The sequence below is a fragment of the Jatropha curcas genome, unplaced genomic scaffold (genome assembly GCF_041381405.1).
Source record: "Jatropha curcas cultivar XTBG-Jc1 unplaced genomic scaffold, XTBG_Jcur_1.0 HiC_scaffold_211_pilon, whole genome shotgun sequence".
NCBI classification, from domain to species: Eukaryota; Viridiplantae; Streptophyta; class Magnoliopsida; order Malpighiales; family Euphorbiaceae; genus Jatropha; species Jatropha curcas.
The window spans coordinates 1-14,508 of record NW_028322413.1 but is presented as its reverse complement, the minus strand read 5'-3'; the positions used below and the strand labels follow the sequence as shown (position 1 = coordinate 14,508).

Genomic DNA, 14,508 nt, shown 5'->3' with positions numbered 1-14,508 from the left:
GAGACGGAAAGTGTATGCGAGGATAGAAATGAAGAGACAATGACTTAATTAGAAAAAGATACAATAGGGGTACTATTGTCTTTTTCAATGAAATTTAATGGAAAAAGAAGCACTTTTTTAAAAGAACGACTAAATAGGTATACGGTCCCAAACCTTTGGAACTGTCAGATAATTTTAATAAATAGCAGGGACAAGTTAATTAATTTGATCAAATATCAGAAATTAATAATAATATTTTTTTTTAAATATAAGGATAAAGTAATTAATTCAAAATATATGCACGAAAATGTAATTTTTTCCTTCGAAATGTTTGTAATTAACAACTCGATGTCGTTTCAAAAGGACAGTAAAAATTCTCTCTCGCGCGCACCCGCAAACAACATCATTGGTCGGTTCTCTGTTTGACACGACCGGAGCACCTCATCTTCTGGGCAACGACTCTGCTGCCCGCTGTCACATTCATCTTCGGCGAATTTTTTTTAACCGGTAAGTTAGGCAACCTCTTCTTTCTTGTTGTTTATGATTTTTATTTCTTTTATTTTTTAGTAGTTGTAAGAATTAATTTAGGTTTTCAGTTTCTAGGATTTCGTAGAGGATTTGGGGTTTTTCTGCGTTTATCGAATTTGTGGACTAACTTGAACGCACAAGGTAAGTTTTCATTAAGTTAATTACCATGCATAACTAGGGTTTTGTTTGAACTGCTTGAAACTTAAACCTCCAACATTTCCAAGTTACCCAATTCTGTTCCTCTTCCTTGTTCTTCTCGTCCTCCTCTGTTATTTCAATGATTTATGGGTTTGAATTTTGAATTTCATCAAGTACATTTCGTGGTATTCTATCTTTTAATTCTTTCTGCACAAATTTGATAAAAGAAACTTCAATTAGGTTTTTTATTTTAATTTAGATTTGATTAAATTTTCTTGGTTGAATTAATGGGTGGGTTCTTTATTTTTATGCTATGGGTAGCGTCAACCAAGAGAAGATGGAACCAGAGGTTATTAAGGCAGAGCTAGTGTTGCCCACGCATTTGAGCTTCAAGAGGATTCAAATGTATGAGAAGTATCCAAAGGTCAAGCAAGAGGTCGCCATTGGAAACATCTGAAACAAATTCTTCAGGCTGAGAATTCCAAAACTATCCTCCCGATGAACCCAATTGTAACTTAGCACAACCAACTTGACTCATTTTTAAATTCTGTTAATTTAATTTTTCCATGTAATCTTAGCACAACCCGATAATGATAAATGCTTTACATTTTAGCATTTGATAGTTTTTCTTGGTACTAGGTATTAACTCAATTCTGCTTTAAATTAATTTTTATTTGTGTATGTACGTTGCAGATGTTAATATTGAGTCTCCACCCTCAATGCATCCATGCAAGAGAATCTGTGATATAAACTGGATATGAGGTATGTGTTTGTTTATTGAGAAGCTGCATTTCAAGTCAGATTTATTCAGGTATTATTTATGGCTCACCGCTTACCCATGAATGATACACCAAATCTGTGATTTTTCACTGGTTTGAACTTTCTATGGGTCAAATGAAATCCGCCGCTGATGAAAAGCTTAGTGAATCACTAACAGGTCTCACAAGTGAGTTCAAATTGCGCTGCTAATCCAGTTCTAAAGACTAGAGGAATAACTCTCATTCTTTCACTACCAACTTTTTAGGTTATGGTTGTCCATTAGTAGTGTATTGGTCTGTTGATTTTATAAAACCTTCTATCACAGAAGAAAAACCATGTCCTAATCTGCTTTTCAGGCTAGAGGAAGTAGTATTGCTGTATACTGGTGTTTCAATGGCAATTTCTGTTTTATGGTGTGGTCTATTAGTTTAGTATTGTCTTGTTGATTAATGTTATTGTTCTAATATTTTAACCTAATTTCTTTACGACTTAATTGACAATGACAGTTTTGACATCAAGGATATTTCATTGAGGTTCAACAACTGGTGTATACATGTTGAGCATTAAACAGTTGGGAACAAGAAACTAATAGGGATAGGGCAAAGAACTTAGATCTTTATTACTAAGTCTAACTTTCCAAAATATTTGAAGATACAGCAGAAACTCTTAGGATATCCTAGAATCATCATTTCACTTCTCATCTTATGTTGGAAGGCTTGTGTTGCTTGAGTTGTGGTTAAATATCTTCAGATTGAGCTCAATGCATTTAATTTCAGCTGCTGCCTTGTACTTCATGTAACCGATTTGTTTATTTAGTCTAAATTATATTTGTTCCCTGCATATTGTCATTATATTGCTATTTTGCAGGCAACCTTACTTAGATCCAAGGACCAAACTCAGTTATGCGAGCGCCGATGTCTTCAAGCTTGTAAGATCGCTTCCAAATGAGTATGTGCAAAGGTATCTGGCACTGAGAAATGCAGCAGTTGTTCTGAAATGATGTGTATGATTTGATTCTGTTTTTGCTTTGTAATACATAACAGTGAAATATGAGAGTAAGATGTCCCTCTAGTTGGTTGTCTAGATTTGTACTGGTTTGGTTAGATTGTGTAATTTTGTTAGATTGTTTCCTTTTTTCTTCACCATCAATTTATACATGTGCAAACTGGATAAAAACCACGTAAGAATTGAAGAAGAGAGATGTGAGACGAAGTATTTAGGCAAACTTGAAATAATCGTGTGCAAACTGACAAAAAAAAAAAAAAAAAAAAAAATACAAGCCGGGATTTATCATTTTCAAATGACTGCGAATTATCCTCTTTTGATTCTACAAAATCTCTCATTTGTTTTAGTTTTTTTTGTTAAATGATAATGGTATCTGCTTTAATATTCTTACATATTTGCTTGGCCAAATGACAAATTTTCGTTTGTCCTTTTTTTTAGTCTTCATTTTTGTTTTTTAGTTTATTTGTATGGATGATGCATTTTATAGCCTGTGTTGCACGGAAATGGAAATGCGGAAGCGTGAAAACGGGGAAAAGGGTTATGAAAAAATATAACGGGAAAAGGGTTATGAAAAATATAAGGTTATATTTATAGATATCAAGAATAAGTAGTTCAATCGACATTTCATCGTATCCAAAATAATTACAAGTTCCATACTAATAAAAAATACATGTTTTGTGAATTTATATTTATTTAAATTAGAGAAATGAGCTTCTATGGAAACCTGAAATGATGAGTTTTTACACAATCCAAATTGGTTAAAAACACTTATTGTCGAGAGAATTCGAATTCGAAACTTTTCACTCTTTACGAAAGTAAAAAAACTAATTAGATCACAAGTGTTTTTTTTTTTTTTTTTTTTTTTCAATTGGTCGAAAGACCGAATGAATATAAACAATTACTATCATATGTGGTCATATGTTAAAATATCGTAATTTCTGTATTCGATTTAAGTTTTGTAGGCAATATTTAAAAGGAATTTTTATATGATTGTCATACATTAATATCATATATTTTTAGGCTCAATGCACTAAATTTCATCAATTTATTTTTCATAGAAAAAGTCTATTTTTCAATATATATTAAATTTATTAATAATTTATTTAACCTATTAACACCTTAATTTATAAAATTAAATCGACTAAATATTTTATTAGATAATTAAAAATATATGAAAATTATTATTGAAAATATTGTATTAAACTGCCTTAGAAATTGTTATTTGTAATGTAAGAGATGTGAGTTTATAACAAAAAAGTGAAGAGCGTTACAAATTCGTTTTAATCTTTAAAATGATTAAATTGAGGGATAAAATGATGTATTCGGTGTGTATATATATATATATATATATATATATATAAAATCCTGAACCAAATAAAATTCTTACCAAATCTGACTTGACACTCTCTCTATCCAGAATTTCTATTTCTTTTTTTTCACAAAATTTTGAGTTTTCTAGCTTATTTTTGAAATTTTTGATTGGATAATTATTTTAAATGTTTTTATAATAATAATTAATCAATATATATCTAGAGATAATATCACTTTAAGAAATTTTGATCTGATCGGATGTTTTTAAAAATAATAATAACTAGATAATTATATTTAAAAAATTTATAATTACTAATTAAAAATAAATTCTTTTGCTTGGATCTTTTGCAGCTATTACCAATAAAATTGAAGCTTCCCCATTGAATTTATGTATTTTTTAATATTTTTCTACATGTTGCAGTATAATTTCAGGTGAGCTGCGGCTGAACCTCGACCCCTACTTCCAGCGCTGCTGTAGTGCTTCTTCTTCTTCTTCTTCTTCTGGTAATGGCCAATGGGTTCTTATTTTGTCTATTTCAAATAATTGATTGTATACCTCAATTTTAATATTTTCAATCCTGCACTAATGATATACAGAATCCGAGTGTATCTATATATGTTTCTGAGTTTCAGGATTGATTCAGAACGGAATTGCAATTTGTCATCGAATCGAAGGATCTGACTATCACTGCGAGTTGTGCAGGATAAGACAGATATTATCTTCTCTCATGATTTGCTACGAAGGATCTGAATTGCTTATTTCTAAAATGGGAATTTTAAAATTATAGATTTAAAAATCAAACATTTCTTATTAATTATGATTAATTTTGATCTTTTTGTTTCGAGATATATATACTTACTTACTTAATATTAATTTACTCAATTGGTATAATATTATGATATTGGATTAAATTATATTTTTATCCTTTTGTTTCAATAACCAATAAAAATATATTATACTTTACCTTTAATTCTTAGAATCCTTAATGGAATTTCGAAATAAAATATAATTATAAATCTATAATTACAAAAAAAAAATAAAAAAGCTAAAAATTCGCATTAAGTTCACTATTGTTAAACCAAAACTCATTGAAAATTTACCAAAAAAAAAAAAAAAAAAAAAAAAAGATGCCTCACATGCAGTTACATACATTCGTTTTGTTTAATGAATGAATTTATACATCTCTAGCTACAACTTATGTTTTTATCAGATTAAACCGGATCAACTGCCACTACATCCACTACATAATTTAATTGATCTGATAGTCCGGTCCGATTTAAAAATTAATAAAAATCTTTTTCTTTTTTTTTTTTTATTGTGACTGTAATTTTTTCCTTTCCACTGGTTTTGTCAAACATTGCACTGCTTAAAATTGCAGTTTTCTCCTAATCAATAAAATAATTATTAAAATTATAAATACACAGCGGGTTGTACAGATAAACTAGATAAGGTTATCAACTGCTTCTGCAATCTATCTTTAGATGTCTCTGCTCTGCTTGTAGCAGAAGAACAAAAAGATAAACTCTTCTCTTTAGAAGAATCAGAAGAAAGAAGAAAATGTTAAGTCTTGCAGTGGGTTCTTCAGCAGCAGCCACCATGGCCAAGCTTTCCACGAATTGCAGCTATGGCAAAGCCTATTGGCTCAAAATCCAACCACAACCACACAATTTGGGTTCAATGGATCCCAACCACCTTCGCATCTCTTCATCTCCACCACCAGACCCATTTCCTCTTTTAAGACTGCTGTTGCTGCTGTCGAGTCTAATGAGCTCGGTTCCTCTTCCCCTAATCCTCCTGACAAGGTTTTCTTCTTTCTTTGCGTTTCTTTGCGTTTCACATAAAAGACAATCTATTTCTTGTGAATTCCATCTAGGCCTTGTTTGGTTTATGGTATGTAATAGGATGGGGAGTAGAGTAATTGTTTTTAGCTTTGTCTCAATTTGCTGTTGAACAATTATTCCATGGAATCATAATTTATACTTTCAAGTTCTAATTCAAGTTATAAATGTGTAATAATTTCCATTTGTAATTAATGTTTTCAAATCTATGCAGCACTGATGTTATAAAAGAGTGAAGAAAGTTATTCCCATTTCTATGGAATTGCTATTCTATTCCTTTTTTCTACTTGTTCCGTGAACCGAATGAGTCCTGGTTTATCAAGGTCTTAATTATGATTCCTCTAAGAATATACACCTTCACCTGAAGCTGTCCCAATTTCACTTACTCGTTTTATAATGCAGAAAACAACCCCAACAAGTATTATTTCGTTGTTGCAAATTGCAAAATTCATGCTGGATGAAGAGGAACACTTTCAGGAACTCATGTTTGAGCGTCTTCGTTATTATGGAGAGCGAACAAAGAGCAGGACTTCTGGCTTGTGATTGAGCCTAAGTTCCTTGATAATTCCCTAACATTACCAATAGGTTGAAGAGACCTGCTGTGTTGCTCTAGTCTCCACTAATGGTCCATGGATCACGTAAGAACAATACTGACAACTTTTCTGATTGCAATTTCTTGTTTGCTTTTCTTTTGCATTTGATGTCTATTCTCAACTACAAAATATGACGTTTTTAATCAAAACTGGTGGAAATTTGAAAATGCTTGCTAGTTGCTAGGACTTCTTGGAGCATAACTGGCACTTGACATTCTGTCAAACTGCAGAAATTAGATTCGAGCTTGTTCAACTTTGGCATAACTATAACCTGTGACCTGTCCATTATGTCAAATTATGAGCTTGTTCAGAATTCTAGAATGCCTAAGCCTACCAAAATTTCTTGGTGTTGTTTTGTTACCTAAGACTTCAAGTAATATTTTCACAAACAATTTGGAGATAATGACTCATTTTTGTGTTTTCATTAAATTTGAATGATCTATGTTGTGGTCATTTATTCTGCTAGTAAAGTAGCAACATCAGTCAAGTGGTAATGCTTGTAAAATAAGCTGTTGAATCACTTATGCTTATGGGTCTAGTTTGAGCAAGCATGCCTTGCCTCCTGTAGTCTTAAACCTGAGAGCCCTTTTCTTACAATCAATTGAGACACCAGGGAATTGTGTGCTTTTCTTTTCTTCTCCCTCTCAACCTTTGAGATTTGCATTGAGAAGTTTGCTATATCAAATATCAAATGTGCTCAAAGTTTATGTACATTGCACCATGAAACAAAAATCTAGATGTGTGCATTTATATATATATTGTTTTTCTTGCGCCTTAAATCTTTTCCTCGTCATTGTGTGCCTGACAGGTTTATGAAATTAAGATTGGACCGGGTTTTATCTGATAGCTACGAAGCTGACACCTTGGAAGAAGCATTAGCTTCCAATCCTACCACTCTAGAGTTTGAGAAGCCAGAAAAATGGGTAGCACCATATAAAAAGTATGAATTTGGATGGTGGGAACCCTTCTTACCTGCTCAATCCAAAGAATCAAAAGTATAGAGCACTCCCTTTTTAACCTTGACTAGTTTTTTTTTATCCCCTTCTCTCACTCTCTCCCTTTCTGGTTTTCTAAATTTTTTTGTGACTAAGGAATTTTTCTAATGTACTAGTTACTGGTAGTCTAAGTAGCTGCGATCAGCATATGACGATGAGGAGCTGTGTGATTGCTGCAAAGGTTTCGTAATTTAGCTCCTATGATTTCTAGTCTAAGTGGCTCCTCTTATGTTTATGGAAATCTGATATACCATATTTGTGCAATCTCAACCCTTGATTTAACAGTGAATGGTGGTAGAGAATTTATTGGAAAGATTTTTTATTTTTGTGAAGTGGCTGGTATTTATTAAATATAGAAATCTCAACCATTCATTTTGAATTCAATAGCTGAGACTTGAGATTGCACAAACATTAGAGGACCTTAATCCCAATTTTTTTTAAAAAATCTTGTCTGCACAAATCCAGGAAGAAGAAACAGTGCATCTTCTTAAATTACTCTTAGTAGGCATTAACATCTGCTTCTTACATAGATGATAGTGGGATGGTACTAGTCTTTGCAAATTACTCTTCCATGAATATCTAAATTGATCTCTTACAGATTGTAAAACGGATAGAGATCTACTAATCTAATTGTGCTTCAACTTGTTCTTCTTATTAATGCTTGTGATCTTTCTGAGTCAGTATTGGAAGTTTTTGGATAAACTTTTCATCCAACACAGCATACTGCTTTTTTATTTCAATCCATGCCTTCTCCGCATATATCAACATCATCTTCATGCTTCTCATATAGCATTGGCAGTGTCAACAGCATCACAAACACTGCACAATTCATGCTAAATTATATCAGATGGAGATTTCTTGTCAGAGTTTGATTAGAATGACAGTGGATATTAGTGTTCAAGTATAATCAATTAACAGTTCCTTTTCTTTCATTATGGAGGAAAAAGAGAAATATCCCAGTTGATTTCTGGAAAAATTTGCCAAGATAACTAACTAAATATTAGATCAGATGATAACAAACGACTCTCTTATCCAAGACTGATAATGTTGCTTTTGCAGGCTAAGATTCAATGAGTTTTAATCCCTATATTAAGAAAGGCCTCAACTTTGAACGTGCTAAACTAGATTGTTCTATAGGAATGAGATTTAGTGATTCAATTTTAGGAAGATATTCATCCTTACTCCTGGTATCATGCAAAACAAGAATATAATTAGGAAAAGAATCTGAAGGACCTAATTTTGCATGGATTTAGCATAAACAAGAAGGCATTAGAAATAAATCAATAAAAGAACTGACCCAAGTAAAAGAGGGTCAAAAAACTGAACCAGTTTCCAACAATAGATATGATCCACAACACACCAATCACCTGAAAATGTAAGGAAAAACAAATCCCATGTTAGTCAGAGTCACAGTTACAAAAAGGAACAATGGCTGTAGCAAGTCCCAAATTAGTACTTTTTTTGCGAAAAAACACATTGGAGATACCAACTTCTTATTGTTAATGAAACTTATTCATGTATTCTTTGAAACTATTCTCTTTTGGTTAATTGAAGTCTATGATATGAACTCACAAGCTTATAATCTTAAAGATAACTCCAGTGCCACATAACTCAAGCTCATTGGTTCTGGAATTATACTTTTAAAACATTTTTTTTTTCACATAATTAAAGTATATTAATAAAATGATTAGGGGGAGGGAACGTAAAGGTCATTATACCGATAAAAATTTCTTCAAATCCTTTCCAGATGCTATATTTCTAAGGGTTGTAATTGCCATGTTAAGTTCACTTCTGAGCCCAAGAAGAATAGTAACAAACAGTTCTTCTGGCACAGTAATTTTGGGGAATTCTGGAGGTGACCTGTCTCATAAAACAAGAAATATGTTGTTATTAAGCAGAAAGCAGAAAATGATTGTAGGTCAGGTGTTTGATGAAAATACATTACTCACATATTGGCGAAGGAGGCTAAATTTGACCAAAGAAAGAGCAGTGCAAAAGCGAGAATGAGAGAATGGCAAATAAAAGTAAGCAAATGGTAACCCACACACTCAAACAGAAGCCATATAACGGTGGCTGCAGAAAATACAGAGGCTGAAGCTTGCTTGTTCCTCCACAGCATTACATCAGCATCTGAAACAGGAAAAACCATACACGTACAAAATTTTAGGTCTTGTTTGGTTCACGAAACAACATGGGATAAGCAGAGAATAGAACAATATTCCGAATTCAAACATGAAATCACCATTCCATAGAATAGTAATCATCGTTTAAAAGCCTTTTTAAAGTATTATTATATAAGGTATATAATATATTACATTTCCCGCCTCCAAGGACCAAATGGAGAGGCTTCTGGCGGCCGAAGAGGCGGTTCTTGCGAGCAGAATGCATTTTAGCGTGGGCATCAATCTCAGAATCAGAATCTGAAGAGGAAGAGGAAGAAGAAGAAGAAGAAGAGTGTTTGTCATTTCCACGTTGACGCTTCTCAATTTCTGGTGATTCCCCCATTGTTTGATCGAGGTATGGATAATGGAATAATCAGATCCAAATATTGTTTTGATCGTCTCTTTCTTTCTCTTTGTTTTGGTTTCTGTTATGAAATATTCGAAATGATCGCCTATTTTACTCCCATGAAATTCGCTAATTTTTACCCATTCATTTTTTTTCTGATTTGAATTGCAAATTGCAAAACAAAAATGGAAATGGCCAGCCACACAAAAACTATCTTGGGGGTGTTACATGCTTGGATATATTAAATTTTTTTTTTTTGAATTTTAATAATAAAAGAAAATTTTGCTGATAAGAAAAAAAAGTCCTCTCATAATACAACAAATTTGGAGTTTTCATAATTGAAAGATGAATGATATTTCCTTATTTTTCATTTGAAAAGTTTAAATTTTAAATTTGGGTGATATAATTTAATTTTGTTAATTTTCATATTTTAGAACTTAAAGTTAATAATTTTTTTAAAAAAACCGAAAATATTAAATTATGTTAAAGGTGGTTCGATTTTATAAGAAATCAATTCACTTTATACAATCTAAATACTGCAACCCAAAATATACGTTCACGAGTTTTGACCGGCTAAAACGCCAAACGGTATTTTTATAGAGTGTGGTAACACAACATTTGAACTAGCTTTTAGATGTTAAGCTAACAATTTTATAAAAAGTTAACTTATATAACGTTTAACTTTTAGCGTTGCATGAAAAACTATTTTAATAATCAATCGCTAAATACTACTAAAATAACTAATAACTATCAAAATAATTAATTTTATTGAATAGACCTAGAAATCAAATCCAAAACCTTGGAGCTTAAGTATTAATTTTAACAGTTTAATATACATAAATATTCTCAATTATACGAATTTATTATAATTGCAGTCTTAATTTAAATTTCTTTACAATCACACTTTAAAATGAAATTTAATTAGTTTTTAAACTTTAAAATAAAATTTAAGTTAGGGTTACTATTAAAAAAAAATAAATGTTTGAGGGAATCATAGTTGAGTTTGGTTAAAAAATTAAAACGGCACCGCTTTCATTAAAACAAAATCCCTAAAGTTTCTCTTATCTCCTCTCACTCTCTCGCTTACAATTTGTTTTGGTTTTCTGATTTTAAAAAGGAAAAATTACTATTTCATTTCTGAGGTTTGTCCAAATTAATAACTTCGGACATTTTCGTTAAACATTTTTTACGTTTGCTTTTGTCTAAGGATACAGTCTTTTCGTTTAAAAAAATGTTGAATTTCCGTTAATTTTATATGAAAAAGACTAAAAACAAACATACCGTGGGACCCACGAATAACAAAAACTCATATTTAAAAAACCCCAAATTCTCTTCCCGTCGCAGAAGCAACGATCTCCCTCTCATCCCCTCCGGTTAATTTTCCGACCTCTCAACGGTCGGCGAAAGATGGCTACTAAACCTTCAGGCGCTGGTAATCACGTCATCGGCCTTTCTTTCACGGGTCGAAGCCTTTACAACGCCAATCGAGGCTCTCCTTCTTACAGCGCCGCCATGCCTTCCCGATCTACTTCCGTCGAGTTCCAGTGACGTGAGTGACAGTGGAAAGGATGCTGAGACCTGAGAGGGACCCCGCCGACACTGCCTTATATGGCCCTTCGGAGACGTACGCGGCCCCAACAGCGAATGATATTCGAGATACCATATATGATCTGCGTCACCGTCGGACTCTGGTTTTGCGACAATCGGAGGCGGACAAGGTAGTGGTCCGGTATTATTATTTTGAAAATTACAAACTACTTATCAATTAATTCTAGTGATTTCTTTTTCATTTGTTCTTTTCAGCAATGGCTTTTGGGCAATTTATGTAATAGCCAGTAGTTTCATGGTGGTTTTTCTGTTGTGTTTTCAGTTTCTATTTGGTGGGTCTGGAAATTGCAATAGCGCAAATGCATTGAAGTTGAACCCCAAAGATAACTGTAACTAGACATTCTCCTCTTTTTTCAGCTATTATTAATTGGTTTCTTTGTTTTTCTGTGCTTTTTTTCCTTTTTTTTTCTTTTCTTTTTTTACATACAAGAAAATGTATTGATTCAAGAATCCAAAATTTGCAGTAGAAGGAAGATGCAGATTGTTGTGATGAATTATGGTGGTTTTGTTAGAAGCACTGACGGATTGCAATCTCTAGTTCTATACTCTGTTGATTCATTAGTTATGTGGCTGCAATGTTGCCTTTGAAATTGATAAGCTTTCCTTATTTAGCATTGGTTTTGTACTTTACTTCTGAACCAGCAAGGAAGAAGCGAAAAAGAATATGTATGCACGTTGTTATTTGTGGGTTCACAATACGGGTTTTTTTGGTCTTTTTCATGTAAAATTAACGGGAAATCAGCTCTCTTTAGACAGAATGACACGGAAGCAAAACCAGGGATGTTTAAATAACTTGATCAAAATATATGGATGAAGTTATTATTTTTGTCAAAATTCAAGGATAGAATAGTAATTTTCCTTTTAAAAACTGATTGAAAATCAACCGCTGATAATTCAAATATAAATCAGTTCAAAAAAAAAGAGAATTCAAATCTAAAAATTAAAAAAATAAATAAACTCACGCTAGCTGTATAAGATTGAGGCTCGTGTGAAATTATTATTGCTAACAAGTAACAACAGATTTTGTATGAAAATTAGGAATAGTATGGTGAGCCCATCAGAACAGTACTACAAAAATCTAAAGTTTGATTTTGTCAACCATATGAAATATCATATACAAAATATTTAATAATATCATTATAAATTAATTGATTATAAAAAATTCTTCCTACTTTTTAATCCAAAATCAATTATTGATAATAATGCTATCAAAATAGCTTAAAACTGATAAAATAAATATAAAAAAGCATTATAATATAAGTTTTTATAAATAAAATTGTAGTATTTTCACGTGGGGATAAAAGTAGGACGAGGAGTCGTGAAAAGAATAGGTTTAAAATTACCATCAATTCCTTTTTCAAATCATGCTGCAGTTATACGAGCCCTTCCCGCGTGCCATAAATGACCTACAAATAGGAAGAATAGATATTTATGGTACTTGTTCTGTTTCAATCTATTGGATAGGGATGGAAGGGTATTTATTCCTTTTTAATCTATTTAATGAGAATATAAATAGTTATAAATTGATCTATGATGAATATGAATAGTGAAATCACTAACCGTACTAGATACAAGTAAGATGCAGAGTATAAGACTCTAGGTATCCACTGTATTAAACGGTTTTGGTTAATGAGATAGTTTTAAATTTGCGGATACTCTACTCATTTAAGGGATTGCTTTAAAATATTTAAGACAAAAATATATAGTAAAATTTTAAATTGATTCAGATACATGTACTTTGATGAGTATTTAAACAGGTTAGGGACAAATGCATGTATGGTATTTCAAAATTCATAGGAATCCACGCTGCTTTCATTCCTATTCCCAATATTATGCGGTTTAATGCGTATAAATTATTTATTATAATGTAGAGCTACATATTTAAAGTTATTTTAAAATTCTTATATGGCTTAAAAAGTAGTAATAAGATTATACAGTAACTTATAAAAGTTATTTTCAACTACTCTCAATTTATTTTTTATTTTCTAATTATTTTTAAATAAATTTTAAATCTTTTTATTAAATTGTTTTAGTAACAGAGTTGAAGAAGAATAAACTACAAATTTCGGCATGAACTCGATAATGATTTCAAATCTTCTGATAGGTCTGCGGAAAAAACCATCTCACCGCTAGAGTTGAACAGTTAGAGTGTTGGAATTTATGGGTTGTTAGATGGAAGTAAAATATAAAAAAGAATGTAAAATAGATGGTGAAAATAACTTGTAATTTTCAAAATCTCATGTTTGGTTTGGATGAAAACGTTAAGGATTATGTAAAATAAATTTATTTTTTACATTTTTTTAGCCTAATTTTCACTTTATTTTAAAAGAAAAGTGAATAGTGTCATTTATACACTTATTTTACTTCCTCCTCCTCCCCCAAACACAGCATTAAGAACCAGGAAACTATTAAAGAAACTATGAGCTGAAACGATGAATGGAATTAATAAGTACTAGTATATTTTAAAGCCAAAGACGAGACGATGTGCATTTGTTTAAAGAATTAGCGGAAACTGCGATTTTAGTAATAATTAAGATTAGATGGTAGAGGTATTGATTTTGGTGGGCCTGGTGGTAGAAATAGGTGGCTGCAAATAATTGAGGCGGTGGTGGCGGCAATTACTCATGGTGGAACATAGCAGTGTTACAGCGATTTTATTTCGTTAAACGAGTTTATAGCTGACGTGATAGAGTGAATCTATTTAAAAATTTCACAGTATAGTTAATCAATTGTTATTAATATATTCATTATTTGAAATTCACTATCTTCTGTTATTTAATTATTGCTGTTATTACTATTTTGCTACTATTATGAATATTTGTTGAAAAATTACGTAAAAAAACAAATCCATTTGATCTTGAGTTATTATTTGCATATAGACATTATTTTATGATGATATTTTAATGATTGTTTTGAAATTACTAGTCGATAGGAATAATCATTAAGAATTATTGAACCGTTACTTGGATTAATATAAAGTAATACTCGGTTAAGGATCCTTCTTCTGTTAGAATAGAAATTCAACAACAATCTCAAATTCTTAATATTCATTCTACCCCTATCACTAACTATAATTACCGAGAGTTGAGGTCGCACACCACCCCGATCAATACTTTATTAGTGTGATATGAGAAATTTTTAAAATACCAATATCACCGCAACAATACGATAGAGTCAGTTATTGGCAATAATAATACCAAAAAAAAAAAGCATATATATATATAATTTACTACAGAGTATTCTTA

General features: G+C 31.6%; 1 long non-coding RNA gene and 3 pseudogenes across 2 annotated transcripts; 3 read left to right on the top strand and 1 right to left on the bottom strand.

The window, feature by feature from the left end:
- Positions 1-298: 298 nt before the first annotated feature.
- LOC149491957 (protein EIN6 ENHANCER-like) lies at positions 299-2,465 on the top strand (annotated as a pseudogene). Its single transcript, XR_016319205.1, has 4 exons — positions 299-486; positions 967-1,155; positions 1,339-1,411; positions 2,272-2,465. The product of XR_016319205.1 is annotated as a protein EIN6 ENHANCER-like (transcript).
- A 2,744-nt stretch (positions 2,466-5,209) lies between these two features.
- LOC149491956 (protein YCF54, chloroplastic-like) lies at positions 5,210-7,411 on the top strand (annotated as a pseudogene).
- Positions 7,412-7,547: 136 nt separating this feature from the next.
- LOC149491955 (reticulon-like protein B5) lies at positions 7,548-9,652 on the bottom strand (annotated as a pseudogene).
- On the top strand, positions 9,525-12,055 carry LOC149491954 (uncharacterized). Its single transcript, XR_016319206.1, has 4 exons — positions 9,525-9,664; positions 11,000-11,373; positions 11,526-11,592; positions 11,728-12,055. It is a non-coding gene; the product is annotated as an uncharacterized LOC149491954 (long non-coding RNA).
- Positions 12,056-14,508: the final 2,453 nt, after the last annotated feature.